We start from the raw sequence: 9,709 nt of genomic DNA on the forward strand, positions 1-9,709 counted from the left end.
CAACCAGCAGGCTTTCCAGCTTCCTGGCTCTCCCTGTAGGTCTCTTGACCTTCCCCTCTCTGCCTCCTAGCATGGTGGCCCACTGGAGATTTAGCTTGTGTTTCTAACTTGTGCCAGAAAGCTATCTTGGTCACCACTTGGACTCACAGGGCAAGGCAGACGTAGTCCCTGGAAGACTGGGGGACACACTGCTTGTCAGTGGCTGCAGACGCAGACAGCGCTGCTCTGGAACAGAGAGGTCTTATCACCGAAGAAAAAGAGGTTCACCATGCCTGTGGCTGCCCCTTAACCCATGCCCATCACAGATGACCTGCTGTCCTATATTTAGAGGGCTTGGAACCAATCCAGGGAGACCCTTGAGTTTTGGAAGGAGAAGTGTTTTCACAGTGGATCCTGGGGCCTGGAGTGGACCAGGGGAGAGGACCTGAGCTAGCCAAAGCCCAGACCCTCTGGGCAGAGGAGCCTGCACAGGAAAAAAGCTGTGGGCATGAGTGAGACCTCACAGTGGCTTGTGATCCCAGGCTTCACCACTCCTGCAGCCCTCTGTCCCCTGCTCCAGATTCTCTGTCCCTTCAGCTCCCTCCATAGTCTCCTGAACCCTCCCCACAGCCCAGTGCTGGGGATCAAATCCAGGGCAAGCTAAACAAGTGCACTACCACTGGGCTCCATCCCCAGGCCCCCTCCTGACTGTTGCCTTTGCCTCAGCCTCTGCACATCCAGAGTGTTCTTCCTAAAAGGTGTTTTCCATTAGCACTCACTGCCTGCTTAGAAACTTCAGTGGTTCCCCACTGCCGCCCAGGCTAACTGCCCACCCGAGACCTCAGCAGCCCACGCTCCCCCTGCTCTCGTGCTCCTCAGGGCAGCCAACTCCAATGCCCCTGTCAGGGGCCCTGCTTAAAGTGCCTGCCCTTCCTCTCCACACCTCTTTATGGCCCAGTTCCAGGCCCACCTCCTCCATTAAGCCTCCTAGGCCTGCGCCTACCTGGGACCTCATGCACTTGTGCCTTTCCTTGTTTCTGCCTCTTGATTTAATATTTGTGCCTTTGACACGTTCTGTTGCCATATTTTTTTGATTCTAAAATTCACTTTTAAAAAAGTTAACTCTTCAGGGGGATGCGGCTTAACCGCCCCTGCTCTGGCCAGGCCTAGTTGAGACAGTTGTGATTGTTGTGTTAGAGCATCAAAGTTTGAAGGAAGTTATGGTTTGAATCATACGTGTCCCCCCCCAAAAAAAACTCATGGGTTGAAGGCTTGATCCCCAGCTGATGGTGCTATTGGAGGTAGAGGAAACTTTAGGAGTGGGGCCTAGTTGGAGGAAGTAGGCCACAGGAGGCATGTCCTTGAAGAGCATATGGGGACCCCAATCTCTTCCTCTGTGTCTCTCTTTTCATTTTCCAGCAGTCATACGATGAGCAGCTGTGCTCTGCTACATTCTTCCGTGATGTTCTGTCTCATCACAGGCCCAAAGCAATGATATAAAGCAACCAGGACTGAAACTTCTGAAAGTGTGAGCCAAAATAAACCTTTCCTCCCATTATCTCGTCTATTTTGTCACAGTGACAGAAAGCTGACTAGTATTATCAGACTTGGCAAATAATCCTAGTAACAGGAGTGAAGCTCATCTTTCAAGAAAGGCTACACAACTGAGGCTCTTCTCAGTACAGAACAAAGTTATACAGAAAAGCATAGACATCAAAGATTCTCCATGAAAAACCAACTTAATCTCATCATTGTGTATATCCACAAGACTGAGATCCTAATTAGAATAAGATATACTCCATGTTTGTATAAATATGTCAAAATAGACTCTACTGTCATGTATTACTAAAAATAACAAATTAAAAAAAGAAAAGGGGGAAAACCCCACTTGAAAATACAGATTGTGTATGTGAAGAAGTCTAATAAATATTTTAACAAATTTATTTAGTTTATATCTGCATCTAAATAGGTCTCTTTTTAATATCTATAAAAGAAAAAGTCAGTGATAGCACAGGTGAAGGATCTCCTTGTTTAGTGACACATAAAATAATGGTGTGCCCTATACTATTCCGAGCTTCAGAGTGTACAAAGTGTGTTACTGGCATGAGAAGCTACCCATGTCCCCAGCTGGATCACTGACTTCTCAAGAGCTATGGGAGGCACTTGGGCTCCATCAGTGTCTCTTGGGCAAACAGCTGGTCTGAAGAGAGCTTTAGGTTCCCATGCCCTGGGCAACTCTTAAGGGGACCCTGCAGTGGCTACTTGGAGGAAGAGTAGCAAACCATCGGTGTTTCTCTTCTTCCCATCATCGACTGTTTCTTCAGACAAAAGAAGCCCTCAAAGAATTTCCTGGCATTATAAATGTCATTTAATTCCTTGAGCCTAAGGGGAAAGGAAGAGAGGAGAGAAGAGACACTCCCGTTACCAGGGTCTTTCCCTGGGCCTTCCTCTAGGGATGTGCTGAGATTGTCTCAGATATTTTTTCTTAAAATTAAAAAATGCTTGTGTCCCCTCTGCTACAGAGTGATCACTAATGGAAGAGGACACATCTGCTTTCTTCTGCTGTGAACAGGGTCATGATTCTGACAGCTCATCGCTGGGGACAAACGGGATGCAGGCCGCCACCGTCCCCAGCATATCAGATGTGTTCAGATGTGTCTCAAGTAATCAGTGTCACAAGCAGGCAGGAATGTGGGCATCTCCAGGGACGGGCCCTCTCCCCCTCCTGCATGTATCACACTTCTCTGGCATGTAGAGGAGCCGCTGGGCGCCATCTACAGCAAAATAAGCCAAGTAGTCAGACCTGGGGAGCATTATGGCCAATTAGTCACAGGTCCCTTCCAGCAGCAGGAGATCACAGTTCTGAATCCTGATCTCAGAGAAGTGAGGTTCAGGGGAGCAGGCTTGCTGACAGCCCTACACAAGGACAAGGCCAAAATGAGAACTCAGGTCTCCTGCCCTTTAAACAGCACCATCAAGCCCTTCACCCCACAGCATTAGGAAAGTCCATCGTTGGCAAAGGGGGCCCGGAGGAGGCTGCACCTCTGGTGGACCAGTGGACGTTCATGAAGAACCTCAAGTCTCTGCTTGGGTAACACCCTCCAGGGAGAACAGACTGCACTCCAAGAACCCTGCAGAGAAACCAAAGTCATCAAGGAGGTACAAAAATGTAAGGAAACATCCACTTTCACTTGGGGTTGGTCAGGAAAGGCTTCATTTTCAATGTGCAGGGAATAGGATGAGAGAATTTTTGAGGCATGGGCCAACACCCAGCAGTAGAAATGCGCCCAGGTTTCCCACCAGTCCAGCAGCCACCTGGGGAAGTATCTGCAGACGCACCAAGCATTTGAAGATGAAGAAAGTTGGGGAAGACCAAAGAGAGACCAAGTCTGTTTGGCAGCTAAAGCCATCTCAAAATTCTCTGTAGGAACACTTCCCATGACACCCATCAGTCTTCCAGAAGGTTCCCACTCACATTGACCAGTCAAAATGTTAAGCATTTTCTTCAAAGATTGTCCGAGGCTTTGAGATCATTTATAACAAAAATTGAATGAATGGAAAACATGGTTGTAAATTTGTTGGGTTTATTTTAAACTTTTATAAGAAGTATTTTCAAATACACATAAATATCAAATAGTATAATAAACTCCTGTTACCCATTACTCAGCTTCATTAATTACCAACATTTTGCCAACCCCATTTCATCTGTTTTTCCTCCCACATCACCTTGAGGTACATTTAAAATACAGCCAGCCAGGCATAGTGGCCAGCGCCTATAATTCTAGCCACTCAGAAGTGAGGCAGGAGGATCACAAGTTTAAGGCCAGCCTGGATCAACTAGTGAGATCTGTCTCAATATTGAAAAATAAATCCAGAAACAGTGGTGCATGCCTGTAATTCCAGAGACTCAGAAGGCTGGGGCAGGAGGCCCTAAGAAGTCAGCGAGACCTGTCTCTAAATAAAATACAAAAAAGGGCTGGAGATATTGCTCAGTGGTTAAGCACCCCAGGGTTTAACCCCCAATATTAAAAATTAATTAACTAATTAATTAATTTTAAAAATAAAATAAAAAGATTGCTCAGAGGTAGCAGCCCTGGGTTCAATTCCTAGTATCCAAAAATAACAAATAAAATACAGCCAATGAAGATACTTTTTAAGATGCCACAGTACAACATGGATGGTGCTCACAAGATAACTACAGAATTTGTTTTTAAAAAATGTGTATTAGTTCACTATATGTCAGAGGTAAGGCTGAGACATAAATTTGAGCAGGTAGATAAACATCTTCTTCCCTTCAGGGTGTCTGGGTAACCTCAGCCAGAGAGATGTCCAAATGTCTTCAGGGAAGCTCCTGGGGCTCAGAATGGACCCCTGGGGCTTAGGAAAGGATGGTCAGTACTGGGCCAGAAACCAAGTACACTAAGACAATGCTAGGGTAGGAAAGATGGTAACTGAAAGGAGAGACTGTGCTTGTGTCAACCTTAAAAACCCTCCTGGGCCAGGGGCAGTGGCTCATGCCTGTACCAGGGGCTTGGGAGGCTGAAGCAGGAGGATCACAAGTTCAAAGCCAGCCTCAGCATCTTAGCAAGGCCCTGTGTAACTCAGTGAGATCCTGTCTCTAAATAAAATACAGAAAAGGGCTGGGATGTTGCTCAGTGGTTAAGGGCCCCTGGGTTCAATCCCTGGTACCAAAATAGATAAATAAATAATAAAAAGTCCTCCTGGGCTGTCACCAGAGCTTCTTTCCTGGTGCAAATCTCAGTTATTAGAATAAATGCATCAATTGAGCCTTTCATCCAGAGGCCTGCAGACTCTGCAAGGCTACAAAAGGCAGAACTACAACAACCCTATTACATTTTTCTTCTTTCTCTTTTGAAGGAAAATAATTTTTTCTCTGGCGGTGATTATTGCCATCTTAGTGAAACACCTCCTTTAATCTTAAGATCTGAAAAACTCCGGTAGGAGGTGAATATTTTCAATGTTCTCTGCCTTCCCACAAGCAATTAGGGGTTTAAGCAACGACAGTTAATTTCCTAGTTATTATTTTCACTCTAACACTCTTAGTAGAATCATACAGACCCCACACCATCTAATTAAAGCATTTAAAAGGATAGCGTAGGCTATTGAAATTAACATGTGGTAAAATGTTAGGTGAAAAAAAAAAAAACAGATAACTCTGTAGCAGCAAAGCCTCAGAAGGGACACACAATGCCAGCTCTGATGTGTATTTCTGAGAGTCTGTTGCCCTCTGGCCCCTCCTGGTAGCAGCCACTGTCAAAGAAAACCAACCCATAAAATATGGGGCTAACTGTCCTGAGGATGCTGGAGCCAGGGAGAGCAATGGCTCCCATCTCATCTGAGGCTGACCCTTCCCACTCATCAAATGTGCCCCTTCCTCAAGACATAGCCCAACATTCAGGCATCCCTCCTCCACCCCACAGCTCTTAGGATGGAACCCAAATTCTTTTCCTGGACTTCCCTGACCTGCCTGGCCACTGCCTGCCTCTGGGACCTTCTTTTATAGCTCTTTTTTTTTTTTTTTTGCTTTGTTCTCTAATTTTCAACTATACTAGGCCTATTTCTTTCCTTCTGAACAGGCCAAACCCTTTCCCATGAGGACAGAGAGGGAACTGCAAGCTCTTCAATATGGGCTGGCTGGTTTCTTCTCTTTTGGGTCTTGGATCGAAAGCCACCTCTTCAGATAGGTCACTTATCAGCTTTCACCATTCTCTGCTTGACCTCACGTTTTCTTCACAATGCTCCCCTCTCTTCCTCTCTACGTCCTCTGTTTACACGTGTTCTGTGTGTCTTCTGTGCTGGAAATGGAAGCTCCGTAAGAGAAGGCACTGTGTATTGCGATCTGACTTAGGTTTTAGTTTCAGCACACAACACAGTGCCTGACAGACCACAGTGTGTAAATAATTCTCTGTAAGATGAAAATCAAGAACAATGGTGTATGAGAAAAGTCTGCCCAAGTGTGTCTCCCTTCCTGCAATATGAGTTCAGTCTTCTCTGGTTAATAAAATTTCAGTAATAACACAGAAGGCAATTTGGTACCTCTTGGAGGATCTGGTCAGGTAGATAAGGGAATTTGGATAAAAACTCTTCCTACAGTAGAAGTAGGAAAAACAAGGAAAAGTCAAAAACAGCTTGATTCCCAGGAAGGGTCTAAGGCCTTTTAATTCCCTTTGGATCAAATTGCTCAGTGTGCCCCACAAAAGCCACATTTTTGGTGTATTCCTCCCTGAGTCCCAACAACTATTACCCCATCAGAACACCCCTTGTCTCTAGCTTTAAAAGTTACTCACTTCTGACTACATTTATGTCCTTCAGAGCTTCCCCACTCCACCAGGCTTCATGATCATTCATTGACATTGTTTCAACAGCCACCTTCTGTGGTCAGGCCCACATAGCAGCTGCAGAGGAGGAAACCACGTCACCCCTGCTCTCAACCCTCCAAGGCTTCCTTTCACACCTAAAGGATTTCAAACTCCTGACAGCAGCCCACACACCCATGTGATCCTCTTCTTGCTGTCTGATTCACTTCTTCCTGTGCTCACTCCTCCGCAATAGCCCAAATGGCTGTACCTCAGTGCTTGGCGCCCACTACTCTTCTGCTCTGCACAGCCTCTTCCAAGGCTCACTCATCCTGCCACCTTCCTTCCAGTGTCTCCTCAAATGCCATTTTTTTCTTTATTGGTCCTTTTTAGTTATACATGACAATAGATATAATTATACAATCATGGAATATATCTTATTCTAATTAGATCCAGTAGATCCCAGCCTTGTGGATGTACACTGTAGTGAGATTCACTATGGAGTATTCATCTATGTACATTAGAGCAAAGTTGTGTCCAATTCATTCCACTGTCTTTCTTTTTCCTTTCCTCCCTCCCTTCATTCCCCTTTGTCTAATCCAATGAATGTCTATTCTCCCCACCCCCATTATTGTGGGTAGCTTCCACATATCAGAAAGAACACTCAACCTTTGGGTTTTTTTAGAACAAGCTTATTTCACTTAGCAAGATAATCTCCAGATTCATCCATTTACCAGCAAATGTCAAGAAGACATTCTTCTTAATGGCTCATAGCCATACCAATGTTTGTAGCAGTTCAATTCACAATAGCTGAGCTATGGAGCCAACCTAGGTGCCCTTCAACAGGTGAACAGATAAAGAAAATATGGTATATATACATAATGAAGTATTATTCAAATGCCATCTTAACTGTAAGTCCTTCTCTGGCTTCCTTATGTAAAAATCAACCTCCCATGTATCCCATCCCCAGGTGACTTAACCTGTCTAGTCTTTTGCCATCTGTCACATTCTGCATTTATTATTTATTTTTAGCGCCTCGCCCGATAGAATATGAGCTCTGTGAGGGCAGGAACTTTCTCATTCATGCTATATCCCTAGCACCTAAAACAGTACCTGGTATACAGTAGGCACTCAGTAAGCAGATATTAATGAAAAGACATATTTGCTTTGCATACCTTGATCACTACCACCTTCACAAGGCCACAAACATTATCATAATATCTCAGAAGGCTCCCCACCAACTGTTATGCTATCCTCTCTAGAGTATTTTCCCAGTTCTGTCTCCAGCTATCCCCACAAGCATCAACAGGAGGAGAGGCTTCTGGGATATACTTTCTGGAATCTGATCTGTTTCCCCCATTTTATGATGCTTCCAGTTAAGACAGCATTTGAGAAATACTCCATTATGTATGTATACCACATTTTCCTTATTCATTCATCTGCTGAGGGCACCTAAGTTGGCTCCACAGCTTAATTATTATGAATTGACACTAATTCTGGGCATGTTATATTATTCTAAATCTATACTTAATATAATAACTTGAAAATTCCAAATTTCTCCATTTTCCATGATATGTAGGAGAGAGAGGTTTTTTTGAGGCAAGGCCAAAAACCACTATCAACTAGGAAATGCAAGTGAAAGAGAAAGGGTTTTCAAACTGTGCCCTGCTCTGACCAGGCAAGACTAGGAAGTGTTACATACACAAACAAACATCCTTTGGTACAAGAAGACTTTGGTAGATTCATATCCAAAAAAAAAAAAATCGCACAAGTGTCTTTCAATCTCACTGTTGGGACCTGTGGAGGGCTCATCATTATCTGTCACAGCCAGCTAGGTAGCCAGCATGGTTGGGATGGCACTAACCTTCCCACTCATTTGACCATGGTCTTCTGTCTTGTGGTTATATCATGTTCCAACAAATACATTTCACCTATAAGCATATTCAAAAGACAATTGCGTGAAAGAGGCGAAATACAATTGCAGAGGCTCTAGAGAACTTTAAGATGATGGTTAATTCAACAGGATAACAGTCAGCAGGAAACCAAGACTAGCCAGTCCTTTGATTTAACCAAGAGTCAGAGAATGGCACTGCATGACATGACCTAAGGAAGGTCAATGGAGAAACTAGGTCTAGGAAGAGCAGAGCGTGTCTGCTCTTCAGGGAATTTGAAAAGGAAACTGATTCATGTACTGTCCCCTTTCTAAATTCATTTTCAAATTCTGCTGATCATGGATTTTATAACTCACCTTTCAAGGACCTCTTTCCCAACACTATCAGTAAAGGGGGTTCACATCCACAACTTGTAGGTCCACAGAACACATCCAACATCCCTTGAACAAGAAGCCTATTTATCTCTGTTGAGGAAGAAACTTTCCTTTTTTGTAGATCCCACTATAAACCTCACCCATGATGAACCCAGAGGTTGTTCCAAGGCAGGAATCAATAAAACACAGCTAATGCACCAAATCCAACTGTATTAGTCGGTTTCTGTTATGATAATATAAACCTGAGGCTGAATAATCTATAAAGAAAAAAGGTTTAGTTAATTCATAACTTTGGAGGCTGAATTTTGAAACATCATAGAAGAGAGAGAGATCATATCCTGAGATGAAAAGCCAAGGCAATAGAGGGTTGAGACAGTAATCACCTCCCACTAGGTGCCATCTCTTAAAAGTCCCACCAACTCTTAACATCACCAGACTTCCCAACACATGATCTTGGGTGACATACACAAACCATATACAAATCAAAGCACCAACCCTCTGCCTGTTTTCATGAATAAAGTTTTATTGGAACATGGCCACACACATTCTTTTATGTACTGCTGATGGCCGCTTTCATGCTGCAAAAGCATAGTTTAGTGTTTGCAACAGAGACCATATGGATCTCAAAGGCCAAAATACTTACAATCTGTTCTTCTATAGAAAAATCCTGCCAACCCCTATTTTAAAGCAATTAGCCAAGTCAACAGAGAGACAACAAGAATAGAATTGTAAAAACACAGGGCCAAACAGAGCTATTATCCTGTCATCTGCCTCCAGAGCACTTAGAGAAGAGCCTAGAGGTTTTTTCTAGCCAAACAAAGCAAATTGAAAGCTTCCCCCAAGCAGACCTCAATCAGAGATAGATGGGTAGTTGGTAAATAAATAGTTCTGCCCCTTTGCCCTTCAAATTGGGATAACTTAAAGTTACTTCCCCACAAATCTTTTTCTGTTTAAACTAATTCAAGTTGGGTGGTTTCTATCTCATGCAATTTAAGAATTCCCACTAATCCTAGTGGGCTGTTCCATAGGATCCTCTCCAAGTAGGAACCCAGCAGCCAAGGTCAGGTGCCTAACTGAGATCACCAGAGGATCAAGACTCTATTGGGGCAGGGACCCCAGGAAGACCCTTATGTACCTCTGCAGTCAA

This window comes from Ictidomys tridecemlineatus, chromosome 15 (assembly GCF_052094955.1).
Source record: "Ictidomys tridecemlineatus isolate mIctTri1 chromosome 15, mIctTri1.hap1, whole genome shotgun sequence".
Classification (NCBI taxonomy): Eukaryota; Metazoa; Chordata; class Mammalia; order Rodentia; family Sciuridae; genus Ictidomys; species Ictidomys tridecemlineatus.